Source organism: Artibeus jamaicensis, unplaced genomic scaffold (genome assembly GCF_021234435.1).
Source record: "Artibeus jamaicensis isolate MK-2021 breed Jamaican fruit bat unplaced genomic scaffold, CSHL_Jam_final contig_700, whole genome shotgun sequence".
NCBI classification, from domain to species: domain Eukaryota; kingdom Metazoa; phylum Chordata; class Mammalia; order Chiroptera; family Phyllostomidae; genus Artibeus; species Artibeus jamaicensis.
Window position 1 is genome coordinate 1,018,320 of NW_026521930.1, and position 23,666 is coordinate 1,041,985.

Consider the following 23,666-nt stretch of genomic DNA (forward strand, 5'->3'; position numbering starts at 1 on the left):
AGCTAATGAATTGGTTCCCTAGTCTATTAATTCTCTATTGCCACATAATATATTGCCATATTTAGTGGCTTAAAATAATATGCACTTATTATCTCAGTTTCTGTGGGTCAAGAACACTGGCATGGCTTAGCTGAGTTCTCTGATCACAGGCTGCAGTCAAGGTGTTGGTCAGGGCTGCAGATTCATTGAAAGGCTCCACTGGGGAAATGTGCTCCTGAGGTCATTGATATTGTTGAGAAGGGTGTTAACACAAGGAGGTGGAATCTTTGGGGACTATCTTACAGTTGTCCTGCCATACCTATTATCTTCCAAAAAGGACTGCCAAATTTCATTTTTTTGTTTCTTCAGCATAACTCAGATTATCAAATATAAAAGGATTATTCTAGCTGCTGTGGATGAAAGCTAACTGACCAAAAAAAAGCAAAACTAATCGACCTGTTGCAAGCACTCTCACAGCCTCCTCATTTGCTAGTTCAGTATTAAATATTTCTATATGTTCCAAACCTCATCAGTGAAGTAAAAAGGCAAGAAAGACATTAGGAAATTACAACAGGAGCCATCTTCAATCTCCAGAATACAACACCAGCAGCAGTGTGTGTCTTCATTTCCTTCCCATAAAATGAGGGTAAGCGTATTAAGCTGACAGGGCTGTTGTGAGGATTACATGAGTTAGTGTATATAAAATGTTTAGGGCTGGAGCTGGCCACAGCGAGTGCCCCAGAAATGTAAGTGGTTGCTGAGGCTACTCTATTATTGTTGACATGATTATTGTTACTCTAGTGATTGAATTAATTTTAAGACCATGTAATTGCTGACTTCTGTAAGGCTGCCTGGCCCATCGTGGGCTGTGGGCCCACACTAGCCAGAAAGGTTTTTCTCTTTCACTAGACTGAGCCAAATAAATCTCCTATTTGCTTTCCCAGCATGAACCAGTGACTTCAGGCCACTTCAGCAGCAATTAAATAACTTCAAAACTGAGTCTGACTCACTAAACACCCAATTGTCTGTGAGCACTTAGTCCTAAATTAAATCACATCCCTCCTATTCTTTTTTAAAGTGAAAGCATTTTTATTATGGTTTTCAAGTTTCTAATTACATAAGTAATATATTAATATACTCCTTTTTAAAAAATAATGCAGCTAAGGATAAAATTCTCTTTGACTACTTCCTATCTCTGTTTTCTCCCTTTTATTCTAGAGGTAGTCACAGTTATGCATCCCTCTCATACTTTGCCCCTGCATTTACATAGACTTATGTACCTATTCAGATCTATTTTATTGTTTTATATGACTTTCATGTGAATAATGTTTATGTGGGAGACATTGCTCTGCAGCTTGCTAAAATAGCTTCAGAAGAAAATAGGACTCACTAAAATCAGTCCATCTGGGAAGACTTGATCCTAAATTCTCTCACACTCCACATTCAACTGCTGGGCAGGTGATGCCAGCTTTCCCTGCAGAGCATCTCCAGACCCTAACCACTTCTCACCACCTCCTGTCACTTACCCTGATCCCTGCTTCAGTCCTTTCCACCCTGTGGTATATTTTCAAAATTCTTATAAGTGAGTTTTTTCATCTTCCAGTCAGATAAACCCAAAAGAATTAAAAGTGGGCAGTCAAACAGATATTCGCACACCAGTGTCCACAGCAGTGTTATTCACAATAGTCAAAAGGGGAAACCCCTAAGTGTCTATCAGCAGATGAATGGATAAACAAAAAAAAATTGTGTGGTCTATATTACAATGGAACATTATTCTGCCTTAAAAAGGAAGGAGATGCTGTCACATGCTACAGCATGGAAGAACCTTGAGGACGTTATGCCTTGTGAAATAAGCCAGTCACAAAATGGCAAGTACTGTATGATTAAACTGATATGAGGTACCTAGAGTAATCAAATTCACTGAGACAGAAAATAGAACATTGGTTACCAGAGGCTGGGAGAAGAGGGACTGGTTAATTTTTTTTAATGTGTATAGGATTTCAGTTTGGGAGGATGAGAATATTCTGGAGATAATGGCGGTAATGGTTGAATAACAACACAAATGTACTTAATGCCACTGAACAGTAGCATTTAATGCCACCGAACAGTAGCATTTAATGCTACTGTTCATTTAATGCTCATTTAATGCCACTTAAAATGGTTAAAATGGTAAATTTTCATGCTTTACGTATTTTATCACAATTAAGAAAAATGTTTCAGTCACATGTATCACCTCACTCTGATTTAAGACCGAAGTCCCTACAAGCCCCTCACCAATATTTTCCTCCAACGCCCCACCCCCATTACCTTTCTGAGCCCCCCTCTTATTCTCTTCTCCTTGTTCACCTTTGCTCCTTACTGCTCCCTAAACATGCCAGGCCCTCTCCTCACCTATCCCAGATATCTGCATGACTACCTTCCTCATTCCCTTAGGCTGACTACCCTATTGAAAATTCAACTACTACCCCATCTTCTTATTACCACCTAAAAGATTCTTTATTTTGCTTGTTTACTATATTTTCTCAATAGAATGTGAGAGTGTTAGAGTGTTTTAAAATCTCCAAGCCCTAACCTGACCTTTCTCAGGGTTCTTGGATGCAACTGAAAACCTCAATAGCAAAGTTGCAAAGTTTGTTTCCAGATCTTCTTTCCCAGGTCAAGTCCAGGGAGCTGATTAGAGTTTCTGTCTGGACCGGTATGAAGATAAAATTGGGAAGGTATGTGCTCAGACTAAATGAGCTTGAGCGCCAGCCTGGCTGTGCCCTGTGGGATCTGGGCCCTGTGGTTGGATTTCTGGGAAAAAAGTACAAACTGCCAGGCTTGGCAGTGGCCAGAAGCTTTTGTGGCAGACTGGCCAGGTGGTGGGAAAGGACAAGAGGAGGTGGCCGGGACGCACTGGCAGCAAAGGCCCCACACTGCAATGCCCGTGGGTCAGAAACGAACTGGAAGGCTACGTGTGCCCACACTGGGTACCTGAGAGTGGGGATCACAGAGAAGCAGGGGACTCAGACCAAGCAGGAATGGAAGTCCTGTGTTGCCAAACCTTGTGACTACTTAGTTTCTAGAGAATCAGGAAGTTAGATTTTAGGCACTATTTCCTCATTTTTAAACATCGGTCCAAATTTTTTGAAAATACCATGTGGTCTGACAAAACACTTTCGAAAACTAGGTTCTCTCCCATCCTCCATGTATCCCACTCCAGGAAGACCAGTTTATGGCTCTGCAATCTAGCAAAAAATTTAAGAACATTAACTCTGGCTCCAGAAAAACTTGGCTTTGCCACAGTTTGGGGATATTCTTTGACCTGTGCAAGTCTGTTTCTTTATCTGTAACATGAGAACAAAAATAGAATCTACCTCATAAGCTCATTTTGGAGAGAGTTAGCAGGTGCCTGACAAAAGGTATTCACTGTAGTCATGAAGGGAGAGAGGAAGAAGCAAAGAACCTGGGGAATATTGGGGAGAGAAAGAGGAATAACAAAAGGACATGTATGTAGTTAGCTGGTATGTTGTGGCAGGGGAACACCTAAGCTTGCTATTGCCTGGGGTGGTGAGACTGAAGATCCAGGGTCCCACTTTTGATCAATGTGCCCAGGTAAGGATTCTGCCAACAAACCAGAAACCCCGTGCCCCAGGGCATCCAGACCTGCAGGTGGCACTGCATTCCTGTGAGGTTCTCTATCTTAGGGGGTAGCACAGGTCCCAAGCCAGGGCTTCCCCTCCTGTACTTTTAAGTACAGCAGTTATCCATCTGAGCCTAGGTGTAGGACCTAATATCTTTGCTTGTAATTTATCTTACAAGTTTGGGGCCTGACACTCCGTACTGTCAAGACTCTATAATCAATGTGTTAACTGTCCCTCTGAGTTTCTTTTTCGGTAGTTTGGATAACATTTTCACCAGGATAAGTTAAGAGTCTTTTGGTTACAGCAACAGAAACCCCAACCTAGGGTGGTTTAGCAAAAAGGAAATTGATAGTCTTGTGCACCCAAAATGTCCAGGGATAGGGCTGGTTTCAGTTATGGCTTGATGGGGGCCAAATGATGAAACCAGGACCTAGTTTCTCCCCATCATCTTTCTAGATGGGATCCATCCTTATACAGCCTCTTCCCAGCTGCAGCTCCACACCCAAACAACTCCGAAGCAGGTGGGACTCCCTAAGAGCTCAAAGAAAGTGTCCTGAGAAGACATCCCTGTACAGAGTTTCACTGACTATGGTTAAGCAGACTTAGGTCATAGTCCCTCCCTTGAACTAATATCCTGACAGCAACATAATGTGTTGATTTCTAGGCTGGGGTAATATCAACCCTGAACAGAGGGTAGTGGTAAATGAAATCAATGTCTCAGAATAAAAATGTGGACTAGATGTAAGGAAGGAGTGGAGACACCAGAGCTAAATCAGGTGCAGTTACCTGAATTAGAATGAATGGATGTTTGGTGTCCTTCTCTTTATAAAGAAAAACAATACTCACTTTATCTTTTATGCAAAGTATTATTGAAGTAGTGGCTATAAAGTACAGCTTCTAATACCCTATTGATCACCAGCGCTTGCTTGGCTTCCTTTTGGCTCTTGGATCCCCTTCTAAGTCTCATCATCTCCTAGAACTGCATTAACCTGATTAAAGAAAGCAAGAGGACTGTTCTTCTACAATGGTGTGTAAATGCCCACTAGAACATTTATTGTTAACACTGAGAGATCTCCAAAACGAGGCATAAACCTACCCAGACACAAATTTGTCTAACTATGTATAATTCAGCCCATGTGTCTTAATCTAGAAAGATTTAATTTTAATTTGGCCAAATAGTCCATAGTTCAAAACACCTGGCCAAAAGTCCACACAAACTCTCGCTGACATTTTTCAAACCAGAGTTCCTATCAAAAGACAAAAAGAAGAGAGTTCAAGCTGTAAGAAGCCAAGCCAGCCCTGAGACAACACACCTCTTCTTGTTCACAATTGTTTAAAATACGTATGCCTTAAAATGTGTTGGCCTGGTATCAATCAGTCCATACTTCCTATGCATCCCTCAAACCCCAGCTCCCCCAGGCTGGAAATCATGGCACAAAGAAAGACATGTCATTTGTATAAAGTTGCTCATGCCAACACGGTCCCCAAGGAGATGCACCCTAATAAGGTCCAATGACAGGACCTGGACAGGAAAACAGTGCATGAACCAAAAGGAAAACCCTCCAAATAACATGCACTGGGTAGAACCATATTAAGTTGCCATTTTTATAGATTAGTAATAGTCTCATGTCAGCAATTTCATATGGTCACAACTGGATATACTAGGACAGTGGTTTTCAAAGTGGGGCCCACAGAGTCCTGTGGGGGAGGGGGAGTGTCAAAATTATTTTGACACTTTCAAGAAGGATCTTTCAAGAAGAACATGAGGTCAAAATTATTTTCCTAACAATACTAATAATACACGCCTTTTTATCATGTTGACCTTTGCACTGACAAAGCAACAGCGGGCAAAATTCAACAGGGCTGGATTTTCTTTATTCCAACTAAACAATGTACTGCACCAGATGGGGGGGCAGAAGAAAATGTGAGAACCCACTTGCCTTTCATTAAGCCAGACATTAAAGAGGTTTGCAAAAATACTGAACAATGCCATTTTTCCCACTAATTTTTGGGGGGTTTGGAAAATATTTTCCATAAAGGCATTTTGTTTATGTTACCATAAAATTGATTAATTATTATTATATTTTAATATTTTGAAAGTATCTAATATTTAAATTTCTAATATCATAAGCATCAGTAGATATAACCCACATAAACAAAAACTGTCTGGGGTCTGCAATAATTTTTTTTTAGTTTTTTTTAAGATTTTATTTATTTATCTTTAGAGGGGAAGGGAAGGAGAGAGGGAGAGAAATATCAATGTATGGTTGCCCCTTGTGAGTTCCCTGATGGGAACTGGCCTGCAACCCAGGCATGTGCCCTGACTGGGAATCGAACCGTGGTTGCTTGGTTTCCAGGCCCGTGCTCAATCCACTGAGCTACACCAGCCAGGGCTGCAATAATTTTTAAAAGTGCCAAAAGATCAAACTTTGAGAACTCCTATATTAGGAGTTCTTCAGAGAAACATACATGAAATAAAATAAAAGCAATTGGAACAATAAGAAAACATATAAAAATGCAGCAACAACACTGAGTTCAAAGACCACAGTATTTTTTAGAGAGATCGATTTTTTTAAATACAAAAATAATGGAATAATAGTCACTCAAGGCCTCACAACCCACAGCTAAATGTTAATGTTTTGTAACATTTCCTTTTATTCTTTTATGAATTAATTAATTAGGCCTTCCAGCCAAAGTTAGAATCCTTTTGGTTCCCACTTCATTTCTAAACTCCTAGGTCACTAACTGTGAATTTCAATGGTTTCTTTCCACTGTCTTTAGTTATAATTTTTTACGGTATATATAAATTTTTATGTACTTTAAATTTTTACTTGGAATAATTCATGTTGTACAAATTCATCTGCTGCACAATCTCTGGCTTAAGACTGCCTGGGTTCAAATCTCAACTCTGATGTTTCCTATATGTATGACCTTGGGCAAGTTACTCAACCTCTCCATACCCAGTTTCTTTATCAATAAAATAAGGACAATACTGGTACCTGTCCCATAGGTGATTGTGAGTTTTAATGTAAGTGCCTAGAACAGCAGCTTAGAATAAGCACTGTAAAAGCATTTGCTCCTTTGGCTGGCATGGCTCAGTTGGTTGGAGCGTCACCCCATAACTGAAAGGTTTGGGGCTTGATTCCCTGCCAGAGCACATACTAGGCTGAGGGTTCAACCCCAGTTCAGGTGCATACAATCCCTGGTCCGAGTGTGGACCAGAGGTGACTGATTGATGTTCCTGTCTTGCATCAATGTTTCTGTCTCTCCCTTTCTCTCATCCTTCCTCTCTTTCTAAAAGCAGTGAAAAAATATCCTCTGCCACAAGAAGCAGTAAAAAAGTAAAAAATAGTTTAAAAAGTAAACCCTGGATGTTCTCATTATTATTCCAATCTCTTGCTTTTTTTCACTCACAATTTTGAAGTCTAGGAACATTCATATACGTAGATGGGATATGTTTCTTATTCAGTGCTGTATAGTACCACATCAAATAACCATTTGTTGTTTTATTATTTCTCTACTGAAAATGATCATAATAAACTTCTTTCTATTGTAGTTGTAGAGGTTCATACATATATGGGGTTGACGAATTTTCTTCAGCAGGGCTCAGCCTCCCGCAGGCTCAGTGTCTGTGGTAGACAGAATAATGGCACACACACACACCCAATGTCTATGTCCTGATTTCCCCAAATCTGAAATATGTTAAGTTACATGGCAAGGGGGAATTAAGATTTCAGGAAAATAGAACCAAGGTTGGTTATCAGTTAACCTAGAAATGGGGAAATTATCTGGCTTATCTGGGTCAGCCAGTTGCAATCACAGGACCTTTTTAAGTGGAACAGGGAGACAGAAGAGAGAGAAGCAGAGAGATGGCATGTGAGAAAATCTTGGCACAACATTGCTTGCTCTTAAGATAGAAGAAGGGGCCACAAGCCAAGGAATGCAGGCAGTATCTAGAAGCTGGAAAAGACAAGGAAGTAGATTCTCCCCTGGAGACTCCAGAAGGAACACAGTCCTTCCTACCACTTCTTTATTTCTGACCTCCAGAACTGTAAAATAATAAATTTGTGCATATTAAGCCAGTACTTTTGTGGTCATTTGTTATGGCAATGAGTGAAAAGAAACAGTCTCTCAATGGCAGAATGCAGAAGGCTGACATTTGGGGTTTGCTGTGCATGTAGAACATGAAAACCCATGTGTTACAGATATTGGCAGGAAAATAGCTGAAATGATAGTCCATGGAAACTTGACCTGATGCAGTGAAGAGAAGGAAGAAGGAAGTGAGGCTGAGGAAAGGGGAGGGCCCAGCAATGCACTGAAGCCAAGAGTGTAGTGGGAGTCGCTGAAGGAAGTCAGGAATTCAACCACCAGTTAGGCTGATTGAATTCCTAATGCAGAGGTGGGGCTCTCTGGGCATGACAGGGATCTGGGAGCGACCTTGGAGAGGTGACTGAGGCAGAAGGAAAGAGAAGGTCAGGGGGAAAGCAGAGGTAAGCCAACTCAGAGGTGGAATGAGGCACAGGGATATTTCTGGGGAAATCAGCTGTTGGAGCCTGTTCTAAAATCCCCACCTGTCCCAGAGAACCATCTGTGCCTGTGGGGGTGTGTATGTGATGGATGTGCAGTTGCACAGGTGTGTGTGTTCAGGTATACCTTCAGGTAGGTTGGAGTGTTGTAGGTGGCATGTGATGAGCCGCAGGGAAATGTGGGGGAGAGTGGTCTGTCTAGGCGACATGCGGGTGAGGGGTCCCCTGTGTGCAAAGTTGTGGCATGTGTAGGTATCCAAATGTGCCGAGGGGAAGAATGGGGATGTGTGTGTTGGTGGTACAGTTTGGAGTGTTGGCTGTGCGTCGATGTGGCATGCGGGTAAGCGAGTGTGTGGAACCACAGTCTGGTGGGGATGAGGGGACGAAAGAGGGGCCAAAGGAGGAGGCCGGGAAGTCTGGCTTGTGCGGGTGGCTGACCCTTGGGCGCCACCAAGCCCCGCCCATGGCTGCTCCGGGGCTTCCCCGCCCCTTCGACTGCTGCTCTCCGCCCCTGCCGCCGTGCGCTCCCAGCCCTCTGTCCTCATCCACTTGGCCGCCGCTGTGCCCTGCGTGCGCATCCCAGCCACCTCGAGCTGCCGCGAGAAGCAGGTATGACGCGACCCCCGCCGGCGTAGGTGTGGCCCCTTGCCCTGAGCAACTGCCGCTCGCGCCCTCCCCTGTCCCCGCTCCAGTTTCTCATCGGGGGCTCTCGAACACTGCGGGGGCTCAGAATCTGGGTGCGGGGAGTGTACTGCGGGGTGAGACGAGCCCCTGGAGTGTGGGGTGAGGGAAGCGGCGACTCCCAGAAGCTTCTGGGGAGGCAGAGAGGGAGGAGGGGCGCGGTCAAGCGTCATTCAGGAGGATGACAAGAGCGACACTTGGGAGCCAGATTTCGTGCTAGGCGCCGCGAAGCACAGCATTTTGTTGGAATGAACTGACTTCACCACACAGCATCACTTCACAATACAGTGGTGGCCTTGACCACTGTATTGAGGGGAACACTGAGAGTCAGAGGGGGCAGAAAAGTCAATGAATCCCAGATTTAGCACAGGGAGTCTGGTGCCAGAGCCTACCTGTGAAGCCACCTCAGGGGAAGTGTGGTTGTATTCTCTGAGTGACCCCTCTTGGGAGTGCTGGCGAGGAGAACGGATCTGAACCCCTTCCCGTCTATCCCCCAGAGAAGATATGTCCAGACGATGTCACATCACTTTGGCATGCTGGGACAGGGTGCGCAGCGACGAGCAGGGACCTTCTAGTGGGGAAACTGAAGCATGGAGAAGGAGAAGTTTAGGGAGGAAGCAGCAGAGTCTCTCCTATCCATAGAAAACACAATAGTACTCCCACCCCATCTCCACCGGGAAACCCTCAGGATGAGGGGGCTTGTGAAGGCGCCCCCAGACCTAGGCATCCCTGTGGCCTTGACAATATGACATCCTGAAGTGACCCAACCTTCCTAACTACAGACTGTACACTTCCATGAGGAAGGCATGGATCGATCCATGCTCCTTTGTCTATAGCACCCTGCACTTCCTGCCCTCCAGAAGTAACCACCTCCATGATTTGTTCCTTCTAGGCCTTTCCTACTCCCATAGAAAGCATGTGAATGGCATAGTAATGTTGTGGGTGGCTGGGTTTTTTTAATTTTTTTAGATTTTATTTATTTGTGTTTAGAGAGGAAGGGAAGGAGAGAGGGAGAGAAACATCAATGTATGGTTGCCTCTCATGTGTCCCCTGCTGGGAACTGGCCTGCAACCCAGGCATGTGCCCTGACTGGGAATCAAACCTCGATCCTCTGGTTCACAGGCCCATGCTCAATCCACTGCGCTACACCAACCTGGGCGTGGCTGTTTGATAGAAATGACCTAATCCATCCATATTATTTGCCAACTTGGCTTCTTCCTCCCCCCAGTTACCATTTCCTTGCAAGTTATGCATGTTGCTGCATATAAATCTAGCTTGTTTATTATCACTGCTGCATAGGTTTCCACCCTGGCTGCGCCTCCCAGTGGGCTTTAAGGTCATAAAAATAGGGGAACTGGTTTTTATTTCAGGTTTTTGTATAACTGATACCTCTGGGTTAAATAAGAGTTCTTTGCTCTTTGTCCTAAACTAATATCATGAGGTCTGAATCTGGGGGACAAAATCTCCTCATCTCAATTACACACACATGTATGTATACATGTATATACACATGCACACATGTATTCCCAGGTGTACACACACATGTGCACACATTCATACCTGTATGCACTACACACACATGCAAGGTGCACATACACATACCTCTATTCTGCCTGGCCATGGACAAGGGCAAACACAACAGCCCCTCTAGCTGTGGTCCCTCTAGCTGAGCCCAAAACCCTGAGACAGCCAGGCCACAAGCTCTGCCTGTCTGGGCCCCAGTAAGCAGAGTTCCTGTAAGGTATCACATCCCGGGCTTCTCTCTAAATGCTCCCCATCTTACCCCACCCTCCAACAGGAGACTGAGGAGTTAGGAAACATGGTGACAGACAGGAGTATCCAGGATCCCATTGGTGTACCGCAGACTGCTCAGGTCCAGGCTGTGTCAGGAGAGTCTGCTTGCTCTGGAATGTGTGCCAGGACCATCAAACATTTATGGGAATGCCTGATAACAGCCAGCTGCAGAAAAGCTGGAATCAGAGGTGCTTGGTTGCGATACCAGTATCACAATGCCAGCTCCACCCCTGCTCAGCTGGGACAATTCCCTTCCCCTACCTGAGTCACATTTTTCTCATCTGCAATATGGGGATGATGACAATGGCAACTTCCCAAAATGTTGAGAGGGTCAGTGAGATGAGGAAACACAACATTCAGAACATCGTCAGCACCCGATGAGCAGGAAGTCTTGCAGGACAGGGCAGACCTGGAGATGGCCCTGGGGTGAGGTGATGCTCAGAGCCACCATATGGGACCTCGTCCACACCCCAAGTGCAGGCAGAGAATCCTGAGTGCTGAGTGAGACTGAGGGTGAGGGTTTCACTTGTTGAGAGCCAAGCCCAGCTCTCGGTTGAGTCCAGAAGTATCAGGGCACCTACAAAGGGCCTACTGTGTGTCCACCCCTAAGCTAAGCTACAGAAATGAAGTCAGAACGAGTTCTCATCTTCAAGATACAGGAAACAGCAGAAGTTACAACGGACCTGTTGGCAGCTTTTATGAGAACTATGCACCTTTAAAAACTTTAGTTTACTCCCAAGATTTTAAAAAAAAAAGAGATAGAGATGCTATATAAAACTCTGTCTTTCTGGGTTCTCTTGAGAAAAGAGGATCAGCAAAGTTGACAGCTCTTGCCTCAACACATGGCTCCCCACTCTGATGGGGCAGGTACTTTCCAGGATGCCTCCGTCTCCACGTGTCCCACCCCTCATTCTTAAAGAGCAGCATAATGTCAACGTTAATAACACCAACACCACAGCCAGCTTCTACATCCCAGCTCTGACACAGATGTGGTCTAAGGCAAGCTACTTAGAATTTTTGTGACTCAATTTCCTTATACGTAAAAGATGGGTAATAAGTAGCATGTCTCTAAGGGTTATTTTAAGCATGAAATGAGTCAACAACTGTTACAGCAGTACCTGGTGCATGGTCAACACTGTCTCAGTGTTGATGCTGATAGTGGTGGTATTAGCTGCCTGGTAATTTGTACTCCAAATTGTACTCCATATAAAATACTGTGGAAGTACAAGTAAAGGAAGAAGGAAGGGAGAGAAGGAAAGTAACACTTTGAGCTCCTTCTTCAAATAACAGGCTTCAACACCAGATATTTTCTTTTGCCCGTGGACAGGAAGAGGATGACATTTCAAGGAAGCAAAAAGAGGGAACTTCTAAGGTGGGTTTTGAAGGATGAATAGGAGTTTCTCTGGAGCAGTACAGTGAAAAAGACACTCAGTGATAACAACTTTTACAAAGACCTGGAGGCATGACCAAATGAAGCATGTTTAGGAAGTGACAAGTAGTCCAATGCAGCTTTGAGGTGAGGTGTCTCAACATGTAGAGAGAGGTAGAAGATGCATCTGAGAGACAGAAAGGGACCTTACAGTCATGATGGGGCTTGTGGCAGGAAAAGGGATGCATATTTCCTGTGCAACTATTGAGGGCAGTTGCTCTTATAATCACCACCCCTGTAGTCCTCATATGCTCCTTGGGAATCAGGTTTTGTAATCCCCCATAGGCTCAGGGAGAGTGGGTCACTTCCCAAGAGCTCACAGGGTGGGTCAGTGAGCTGGGGTCAGACCCTAGATCTGTCTGATTCTAAAGCCCAGCCACTCTCTCTGAACCTCAGTTTTCTCATTGTAAATAGGAGACAAGACTAGTAAACCATACTGCAGAGATGTGTTGTGAGGATTAGATGAGAGAATAAACCACACAGTTGTGAGCACAGTCACTGGCACCTAGAAGTTGCTGTTGTTTCTTTGATTGGAATGAGGCCTCTCAGTCTAACTCACACTACTGCCCAGCCTCAGACAGGGAAGCAGGGCCAGAGAGCAAGTGACCTGGGCCAGAGGGTGTCCAAGTGTGGCCCCTAGTTCAGCAGCTTCAGCATCACCTGGAGCTTGTTAGAAATTCAGATTCTCAGGCCCACTCTAGACCTCCTAAGTCAGAGATCAGAGGGTGGGCCCAGCAATCTGTTCTTTAACCACCCCTCCACATGGTTCTCATGCTCGCTAAAATTTTGGAATCACTGCCTAGATGGCTTCCTTCAAAAGAGATCTCTTAGCCACCTGTATCCACTTCCCTATAAGAGTGGGTGTATGGTGAGAGTTATGTTCTCAGCAAAGACCCAAGATGGAAGGGATGTCCTAAGACAAGGCACATGTCTTAGAACATCCCTTCTTACAGGTAGGAAAGTCACAGAGGGCCTAGTGGAGGACCAGGATTTTCATTCCTTAGAAGTTGTTCTCCCTCCTCTTCTTGCAGCCTCTAGTTTGCCCACCTTGAGGGCCTGGAGCAATATTTCATTTTCAGAGGAGCTGTTTCTGGATGAAGAATGCCCTGGGCAGCTGAGGGCTCATCACTCTCATTAAAAGCTTGTTATTAGAGGCTCTCTGTGCCTGGGAGCCTGTGCGGTCAGTCTGTTCATCCTCGATTCCCATTAGAATGTGTATACAGACAGGTCCTGGGCAGTGGGGATGATCGATCCTATAATTCTGCATTGAGGATCATTAAGGAGATCCCAGGTCAACTGTTAAGGAGCTAAGTCCAGGTTGGGGACACTCACATCCTGCCAGAGGATCTTCAGTGGAGAAGCAGCCCCTTCAAACAATTGATCAGGAGTGAGGAGGCAGTACAGCCTATTGGGTAGATGCACAGGTTTGCCTTAAAGATCAAAGTTGCTAGGTCTACCTACATAAAAATTAATATTTTTCCACAACCCAAAACAAAAATACCCATAAACCCAGGCATATCAAACAAGTAAAATTATTTGCCACTTTCACAACAAAGAGTCAATTTCAAGGATAAAGAGCTCTTGCAAATCAAAAACCAACCACCCCATCAAAAAAAGAAAAAATAAGAGTAAAGGATATGAATTAGGCTATTAACACAGAGAGAAGTACAGGTGGATTACAAACAGATGAAAAGATGCTCAGCCATACTCCAAGAAAAGAAGTGCTCAAAACCACACGGGGTCTGTTTCCCCCTGCCAGATTGCTGGGTAACATGTGCATCCGTGGAGAAACCAGGACTCTCCAACTCTGCTGGTGGGAGCACAAACTTGGGTAACCTTGGGGGGAGTTAGGAGCATTGTCAGTATGTGGGATGACTCTGCCATTTCACATCTAGGACTGTCCCCAGCGGATGGATGTCCTTGCATGGAACACAATGTGCTGGAGCAGAGATAGCATAGTATGTTAAGAGCAAACAATTGGAAACTATCTAAACATCCATCAGAAAGGAGCTAAGGGAGTTCAGGTCAAGATGGAGGCGTAGGTAGAAACCCTTCACTTCCTCACACAACCAAAAGGAGAATAACAACCAATCTAAAATCAATAAACACCTAGGAGCACCAGAAATCAAACTGCATGGAACTCCTGACAACCTAGGAATTAAAGAAAAGATCAACCAGAACAACCAGACCAGTAAGGTCTATAGCCCAGGCCAACTCAGAAAAACCTCGGGGAAGTGGCTGAGGGGCGGGGCTGACTGCCTAGCTCGGCAGAGCTGTGTGGGAGGGACTGACTTAAGGGGAAAACTGAAACTCAAAGTTGACTCTGGGCTAAGGCTGGGGTTGCTGCAGTGGAAGATACTTCCAGTCTGACAGGAGAGTCTGTTGGAAAGTGCACTAGAGACCAGCAGGCAAGCTGCATTTTCTCTCTCTGGCCCCTCTCCCCAGGCAACCCAAAGCAGCAAAGAGGGTTGCCCTGCCTGGGTGAATACCTAAGGCCCCTCCCCTTACAACCTGTGAGCTTCACCAAGGCAAAGAAATATGGCCCAAATGAAAGAAATAAGCAAAGCCTCAGAACTAAATGATGAGGAGATTGCCAACCTATCTGATGGAGAATTTAAAGCCCTGGTCATCAAAATGCTCACAGAACTGATTGAGCTTGGTCAAAAAATGAAAGAACAAAGGAAGGATACCCAAAATGAAATAAAGGAAAATGTACAGGGAACCAACAGTGACAAGAAGGAAACCAGGATTCAAAACAACAATTTGGAACAAAAGGAAGAAATAAACATCCAACCAGATCAGAATGAAGAAACAGGAATCCCAAAAAAATGAACAGAGACTGAGGATTCTCTGGGACAACCCAAAATGTTCCAATATTTGAATTATTGGGGTGCCAGATGGAGAAGAACAGCAGCAAAAAATTGAAAATATATCTGAACAAATAATAAAGGAGAATTTCCCCAATCTGGCAAAGGAAATAGAATTCCAGGAAGTCCAGGAAGCCTAGAGAGTCTCAGAGAAGTTGGACCCAAAGAGGAACACACCAAGGCACATCACCATTACATTACCCAAGATTAAAATAAAGGAGAGAATTCTAGAAACAGCAAGAGAGGAGACAGTTACCTACAAAGGAGTTCCCATAAGGCTATCAGCTGATTTCTCAAAGGAAACCTTACAGGCAAGAAGGGCCTGGGAAGAAGTATTTGAAGTCATGAAAGGCAAGCAACTACATCTAAGATCACTCTATCCAGCAAAGCTTTCATTTAGAATGGAAGAGCAGATAAAGTACTTCCCAGATAAGGTCAAGTTAAAGGAGTTCATCATCACCAAGCCCTTATTATATGAGATGTTAAAGAGACTTATCTAAGAAAAAGAAGATAAAAATATGAACAATAAAATGACAAAAATTCACAACTATCAATGAATGAATGTAAAAGAAACAATGAAAACAAAAACTAAGCAAACAACCAGAACAGGAACAGAATCAGAGAAATGGAGATCACAAAGAGGGAGTTCAGTGGGGAGGAGGAAGGGAGGAATGGGGCGAGGAAAGGTACAGGGAAGAAGAAGCATAATTAGTAGGCATAAAGTAGACGGGGAGAGATCAAAAATGGTATAGGAAACAGAGAACTCAAAGAATTTATATGTACAACCCATGGACATGAACTAAGGGAGTAGATGCTAAAGGGTTGGAGGGGTAGGGTGGAGGAGGGAAAAAATCAGGAAAACTGTAATAGCATAATCAATAAAAATACTTTTAAAAAGTTTAGGAAAAAAAAGAAAGGAACTAAGTACTGTATGTGTCAGAACAGCCACACAAGAGAATATGATGCAGCCATTTAAAGGAAAGCAGTAGCCCTGGCTGGTGTAGCTCAGTGGATTGAGCATGGTCCTGCAAACCAAACAACCGTGGTTCAATTCCCAGTCAGGGCACATGCCTGGGTTGCAGGTCAGTCCCCAGCAGGGGATGCACAAGAGGCAACCATATATTGATATTTCTCTCCCTCTCTCCTCCCCTTCCCCTTCTTTAAGAAAGAAAGCAGTAGCTGTTGACCTGACTGGTATGACTCACTTGGTTGGGCACTGTCCTACAATAAAAGGTCCGGGCACATGCCTGGGTTGCAGGTTCATGTTCTCACTCCACCCCACTGGTCCAGGTGTGTAGGAGGGGCAACTGATCAAAGTGTCTCTCTCACATCAATGTTTCTCTCCCTTTCATTCTCCCTCCTTTCCTCTCTCTCTAAAAGGTAAAATAAATGAAATATTTATTTTTAAAAAGAAAGCAGAAGCTCTTTATGAAAGTATACCTCCCAAATGTACTGTTAAAGCAAAAATGTAAGATATGGAACAGTGTATAGGATTGTGCTGTGTGTGTATTTTTAGAGGGGACTAGATAGCATATACAGGGTATATATTAGTATGTGCACATTAAAATCTGGGGGACATCCTGGAAGCTGGTGATGGTGGTTGACTTTGGGGAGGGAAGTTAACGATGTTAAGTGAGAAGGAGGGTGACTCTTCAACACACACAATTTGGTATTCTTTAGATATTTTCCATCCATGTGTTTGTTATAATTACAACACACACATCTTCCATGTTATTCAAAATAAGCATAAGTTTTGAAATAAGGCTAATACCTATGTTGACCGCCACCCAAATTACAAATTATGTTTTCGAGTAGAATATAAATTAAGTTCCTAAAAAGGGATGACTTTGATCATCAATGAACAAATATTATATGATTCCACTTACATGAGGGACCTAGACTAGGCAAATTCTGAGAAACAGAAAGTAGAATAGAGGTTACCAGGGGCTGGGAGAGGGGAGAATCAGCAGTTGGTGCTTAATGGGTCTAGTGTTTCATTCTGTTTGGGAAGATGAAATTCTTCCATCTTGGGAAGATGGATGGTGGTGATGGTTGCACAAAAGTATGAATGTGCTTAATAGCACTGAAAAATACACTTAAGAGTGGTTTAATTGGTAAATTTTATGTTGTATCTTTTGCCACAAAGAAAACAGTTAGGGATGACCAAAAAATAGAGGCTTTGATGTCGGACTGTTTGGGTTCTAGTCCTTGGTCCCACCACCATTTAGCTGTGTGTACTTTTGATCAAGTGCATGTACTTCTCTAAGCCTCAGACTTCCCACCAGCAAATGGGGCTGTCAGAGAGCCCAGCTCACAGGAGTCCTGCAAGGATTAAGTGACTTCACCCATGTGCCACTGGGACTATTATAGGAGGTCAGGATTAGCGCAGTAAGAAGGCTAGAACAGCCACTGGACCAAATATGAAGACCAGCAGACTCAAAGACTGTACTTTCAGAGTTCATTTCTATAGTTCATTACTAGAGAAGTTTCTCTGAACATGTAGAGCACCTGAAACTATGAGGAGGAAACACAGTGTTAAAAAAAAAAAAAGACCACCACATTCAGGTGGGACAAGTGTCTAGTGAGTTTGTAAAGCATTATCTATCAGGGGTGTCCAAACTTTTGGCATCTCTGGGCCACACTGGAAGAAGAAGAGTTGTCTGGGGCCACACATTAAATACACTGCCACATATAATCACAAAAAAAGTCTCATAATGTTTTAAGTAAATTTATGATTTTGTGTTGGCCCGGATTCATAGCCATCCTGGGACGCATGCAGCCCGCGGGCCGCAGGTTGGACACCCAAATCACTTTGTGTTTGCAAAACTTAAAAATCATGTGTTTCCAAATGTAACTTACAAAATGCAGTGTCAGACAAATTTTTCTTGGCTGTTGGGAATACAGAAAAGGTGCAGCAATTCTTAACCCGAGACCTGCTAACCTACAGAGCAATTTGAATCCTGGCTCTGTCACTTACGGGCTGTGTGACCTCAGGCAAATTACCTACCCTGTCTGTGCTTCTGTTTTGTGTGTGTGTATTTTTTTTCCATTTATAAACTCAAGATGATACAAACACTTACCTCATTAGCGGTGTTATAAGAAGTAAATGTGTCAAGTGCTTAGAACAGTACCTGGCACGCAGTGAGTCCTAAATAAATGTTTGTTAAATTAACTGAAATAAACCCAAAAGCCTTAGCAATTTTGTTTTTTAAAAGGAATTTATTTTTTTACAGTAAGGAAACAGTGTTCTAGCCAGACATAATCATGGGGCCAAGCTGAACCTGCAGGACTTCCCAGGGGTGGGTTTACTGGCAGGTGGCTTGAGGAGTCTGAAGTAAGGTAAGAGGGGCCCAGCTGAGGGGGAGCAGTAAGAGACTGAGGCTCTGAAGGGTTCGGGAACTTGCCCAAGATGTCACACAGTTACAGTAGAATGTGAATTCAGCCCCCACTTTCTCCTCCTCCCCTGTGCCTCTCTAACTGGGAATCATGGCTGGTGACTTGCAGATCTCCGGGACAATTCAGACAGCCTTGCTTCCTCCTGTTGTTCCAGAGAGCTCACTCTCAAGCAGAGAGATCTGAAAGAAGGGCTAAGATCTGGGAAGTCAGGTGCACCCCCCTTTGGGAGCTACATCTGATCTGGCTCCATCAAGGGCCTTAAGCAAGGGCTGGGCTGCAATCTCCCAAAATGAGCTCCCCACTACCTCACGCTGATTCCTGAAATTCCACTGTGGATCTTGCACCTAAGTCTATGTGTGAAGTTTGTTGACTTTCCTGGTTGAAAGGCACCACCCCCAGCGTGGGAGGTATTACCTTTGTTCTTTCTCAGTGGTTTGCAAGGGAGTGAAAAGAATTTGGATAGAGCCCTGACTAGTGTGGCTCAGTGGATTGAGTGCCAGCCTGCAAACCGGAAAGTTTCCAGTTCAATTCCCAGTCAGGGCACATGCCTGGATTGTGGGCCAGATCCCCGGTTGGGGGCATGCAAGAGGCAACTAATCACTGATGTTTCTCTTTCTCCCTCCCTTCCTTTCTATAAATAAACAAACAAACAAACAAATAAATAAATAATACATAAATAAGAATTTGGATAGAGGCTTTGGGGAGTTTGGTCAGTGAGAGAAACTGCAGAGAACTTTCAGCATCCAAGGCTGTTGACCTAAGAGCCCTTTTGAAGGACTGTTTTAGACATTGGGGCAATGTAAAATGTTTAGAAGTGTGGCTGGCACAGGGCTGGTGCTTCCTAACGGAAGAAGGGGCCACTTACTGAGCTAGTGGGTCCCTGGAGAGACAATTCCAGTCCTCAAAACATTACTGCCAGGGTTTAAGGGTTTAAATCCCCTCAGATTCCATCATTTTTCTTAGAGAATTTATGTTAAAAACTTAAGAGTTTGGTGCCCTGGCTGGTGTGGCTCAGTGGATTGAGCAGCCAGCCTCGACCCTGCAGATCGTGTGGCTCAGTGGATTGAGCAGCCAGCGTGCAGATCGAAGGGTCGCTGGCTTGATTCCCAGTCAGGGTGCATGCCTGGGTTGCAGGCCAGGTCCCCAAGAATTGCAGGAGGCCACTCATTGATATATCTCTCCCACATCAGTGTTTCCTCTCCCTCTCTTTCTCTCTCTCTTCTCCTTCCTCTAAAAATAAATAAGTAAAATCTTTTAGAAAAAAAGAGTCTGGGAGTCAGACAGGCTGGAGCTCAGCTGTGTGACTGTGCAAGAAGACACTGAACCTTTGAACCCCAATCCTGGCCTATGGACGGGGACAATGATAGTACCTCCCTCACGTGCCTGCTGAGCTATCAGCAAGCTCAATGCACACTACCTGAGCTCAGTGGCTGCTGGCAACTGACCTCCAGCTACTGATCCACCCGTCTCACTGCTCTGATTAACTCTAGGAATGCTGCTTTGTCCTTGCCCCACTTGGAGAAAGGATTGAGGGTGGAGCCATGGGAGGAGAGGCCTGGGGCTGAAAGACACAAACAATTGCCCCTGTAGAATTCAGAGAAAGTTTAAAGATGGCAATCAGGGCCTGGGTGTGTGTGTGTCAAGGGAGAGGTGATGGTCAAGAAGAGAGCAGACTGGGTTTGCAACTTGCTGGCCATTGGAGCAGGAGCCTGTCCAACACGAGAAGACAGATGATACTCTGGCCAAGGGGTGCTAGGCAGGTGCATTAAGCACAGAAGGCAAAGCATGGGGGGGGGCAGTATGGGACTCATTTCCCTGCATCAGGGATTATTAAGGGACTGTTTCCTGAATGCTGTGACACTAGCTCACAGGAATTTAAACTCCTAGAGAACAAGGATTTTTTTTTCTGTTTTGTTCACTGCTTCACTCTGCATCCCTAGCTCCCTGTAATGCTCAATGAATATTTGTCAAACAAATGAGTGGTGAATGGCTGCATGGATGAGTGCCAGCAATGATGAGCAAGCCACATGTCTCAGCCCCCAGGAGACTCCTCAGCACCCTACCCTGAGACACACTCTCCATCCACATTCTGACTCTTGAGCTTCTACTGGGGCCCACCAATGGCACCAGGCCTGAGGTGGGTGAGCTGTGTTCCTATTGAATCTTATGATCTAGTTAGCTGAACCCCTGACCTGAAGAACTCTCCCTGCCACATCTTGTTCCTTCCAGGATGTGTGACCACTGCATGTTGTTTTGTTTGATTATACACAGCGATGAACAGCCTCAGCCTCTGATAAAGTTTATCAAATAATGCTGATGGGGTGCATGTGGCTTTCTGAATAAGAATAAGAATAAGAATAAGAATAAGAATAAGAATAAGAATAGGAATAGGAATAGGAATAGGAATAGGAAGAAGAAGAGGAAGAGGAAGAGGAAGAAGAAGAAGTGTTTTTTAAGTATATGCTACCTGCCCTGGCTGGTGTAGCTCAGCGGATTGAGCATGAGCCTGCAAACCAAAAGTATATGCTACCTACCAGGCACATGTGTTATGTTATGGGATTCTTTCTGCAATCACGAAGGTTAGGTTCAAATATTCTCCCCCAGGGACACACAGAGAAACTAAGCTCTTTCATGGCACCATCCCGCTGTATACCTCCAACAGTCCAGTGAAACAGTGCCTGTAATTTGCAGATAAGGAAGTGGTCTCAGAGAGGTTAAGTAACTTGTTGAGGTCATACAGAGCTAGCAAATGACGCGGCTGGAATTCTAACCCAAGCAGAGCTCACTTTGCTCATCCCGCCTCCCAGTTGCCAGGTGTCATCTGAAAGGTGACTATGAAGAAGAGAGGAAAGGTTTACCCCATGACAGGGCTCTTGACGGCCTTGGTCCACCTGTGGCCACAGATAAAGTTTCATCTGTTCACTCCCTCAAGATCTGCCCTGAGTCGCTATGTGGGTGAAGATCCTAATTGCCCCCAACAGTGAGGCCATGCCAGCACCCCTCTTGCATGTGGTTGTGGGCAGTATCCCCTCACCTTCCGGGACACCAGATTCTCAGCTTCCATATCTCCTTGAGGGCCTGGGAGATGGTTATCCACAGAGACTGAGGCCAAGGCTCAGAACAGCCATGCTGGATTTCAGAGGCTAGCAAGAAGCTGGAGTCAAAGGAGAAAAACTTCACCCTCTTTCTCCTCCTTGAGAAAGGAAGGTCTGAGTCACACCTTTCACCTAGTGTGTAAAGAGGAAGGTTTCTTTTCACTTCATCTTAGCCGAAAGGTCCAGAAACGGTGGGAGAAAGGTTTATTCAATAAACCCCAATGCAGTGGAACCCACTCTGGAAGTCTAGGGCACAGGGAGCCCAGCTGAGACAACACTGCTAGAAAAAGGATGGTGAGCCATGTTTTGCCTATTATCTTATCTAATTTGCACAACAGTCCTAACAAGTAGGAACATAATTGGCATCATCATTATCATCACCACCATCACCATCACTATTATCATCACCATCATCCCCATTACCATCCCCATCACCCCATCCACATTATTACCCTCACCATCACCACCAACATCATCATCACTGCCATCCCCATCATCCCCACCATCTCCAGCCGCAATATCATGGACATGACTTCCCAGACCCAATGTCCAACCTGCAGATGGTAAGACAGACCCAGAAGACATGACACATCCATCCTCTAGAAAGATTAAGAGTTTGGGCTCTAGAGTCTGAAAGATGCAAATTTGATTCTTAGTTTTGACACTTTCTAGCTGTGTGACTTCAGGCAAGTGGCCGGAGTCTACATCTGTAAAATCAGGCTGACCACAGTTCCTGCATCATGGGGTTGTGATGAGGGTCACAGGAGCTGGTGCATGCAAAGTGCTGGGCCCAGCTCAAATCATAAAAGGAAACAAACACAGGAGAACACTCTAGCAAGGGGAACAGCAGTTAAGGGGAGAGCTTGGGACATTTGGTGGGGAGCTCCCAGCACCTCTGAATGTTGAGGGGCAGGTACTGCCCAGCCAGTGTAAGAACAGCACAGAGGGCCAGCACAAGGCAGCTTGGCAGTAGGACTGAAGAGATCACTCAAGGGCCCATTTTCCCCCCATAAAAAGCCAGGGTGTGGAGGGGTGAGAAGGGCAGCTATCTCCTGGAACAGGGATAAGAGTTCAGAGCTGGAGCTTCTATCTGTCCAGTCTGGGTGAGATCAGGGAAACAGGATCGTTTTCCATGCTGGATGGAGGAGGTTCCAGCAAGAGCCAGCTACTCCCTCTCCCGACCCAAAGGGTTTTCCGAAGCTGCCAGCCCAGACCTCCACCATCCATGGCACCACTTCCTTCTGGGCCCCTCCCCCCTTTTGATGGTAGGTTTCTGAACACCAATAATGGTGGGTACTTAAAGTCAATCCTACATCAGTCAACCCTGAGCATTTCACTTCTAGTCTCCAGGGCTGCCACGAACAACTGTGTGGGCTGTGTGGCTGTGAATACATTGTGAATGGTGTCCCCTGGTGTTGCGCAGTACACAGCCCTGTGGGGTAGCTCTGTAAGCCTCCTTCTTCCTGGAGACAGTACAGAATAGATCTTAGGTGCTCCAGATCTGGCTGCATTCAAGGCAGAGAAGACTGAGCAACAACATCTGCCAATCATGACAGAGAGAGCCTTGCTGTCCAAGGCTTGTCATTGAAAAGGTCATGCCTGGGGATTGCAGTGACCAGTGATGGGGATGGATTACTGATTGTTCTTAATGTAGATTATTGAGAGACAATGTAGCATAGTGGTTATAAGAGCAGGCACTGAAGTCAGGCAGACGTTGGTTCAATTCAGCTCTAATACTTTCATTACGTGACTTTGAGCAAATCACTTGACCTCTCTGTGCCTATTTCTTCATCTAAAAAATGGGTTTATAATAATGGGCATGGGTATACCCTAGTCCTGCCTCTCAGGGGGAGCTACCATGAGAAGAAAAAAAGTGATTCAGGTAAAACTCTAAGCATAGTATACACTGGTAGTTAAATGGTCACTTCACTTAATGGTCAGTGACATCCCCAGCCAGGGAGGTGGGGCTTAGACTGGCCCATTGGAAGGCAGCTCTCTGAAACCCTGCCTGGGCAATGAAAGATTTGGGGCTCAATCTGAAGTCTTTGGCCCAGAGCCAGATCAAGCCAGTGCTTGACTGGAATTTGTCAACATAGCTTTTTCATAATCAGGTGCTATTACAGTTTCAAAGATTGTGGGGGGAGAGTGTGTGGGCCAGTGCTGGGAAGGAAAAGGCCTGCAGTCCAGGTTTCCATGCCCTCAATCCATTCCTCTAAACCAGAGGTCAGCAGTCTGTAGCCCCCAGGCCAAGTGCAGTCCTCTACCTGTTTTTGTGC

The 23,666-nt window shown here is 44.9% G+C and overlaps 1 protein-coding gene and 1 pseudogene across 4 annotated transcripts in view; both read left to right on the forward strand.

Annotated features, from left to right (window-relative positions):
* The first annotated feature begins 7,985 nt into the window (after window positions 1-7,985).
* Window positions 7,986-23,666, forward strand: part of SCNN1B (sodium channel epithelial 1 subunit beta) — a 60,678-nt gene continuing 44,997 nt past the window's right edge. For 2 of the 4 annotated variants that reach the window (XM_037140465.2, XM_053671734.1), the window contains exon 1: window positions 8,623-8,737. The gene's annotated coding sequence lies outside the window, so the exon portion shown is untranslated. Of the gene's footprint in view, window positions 8,093-8,622; window positions 8,738-23,666 lie in introns of those variants that run through there. The other 2 variants (XM_037140466.2, XM_037140464.2) reach the window with 2 other exon arrangements.
* LOC119045687 (uncharacterized) lies at window positions 17,339-17,469 on the forward strand (annotated as a pseudogene).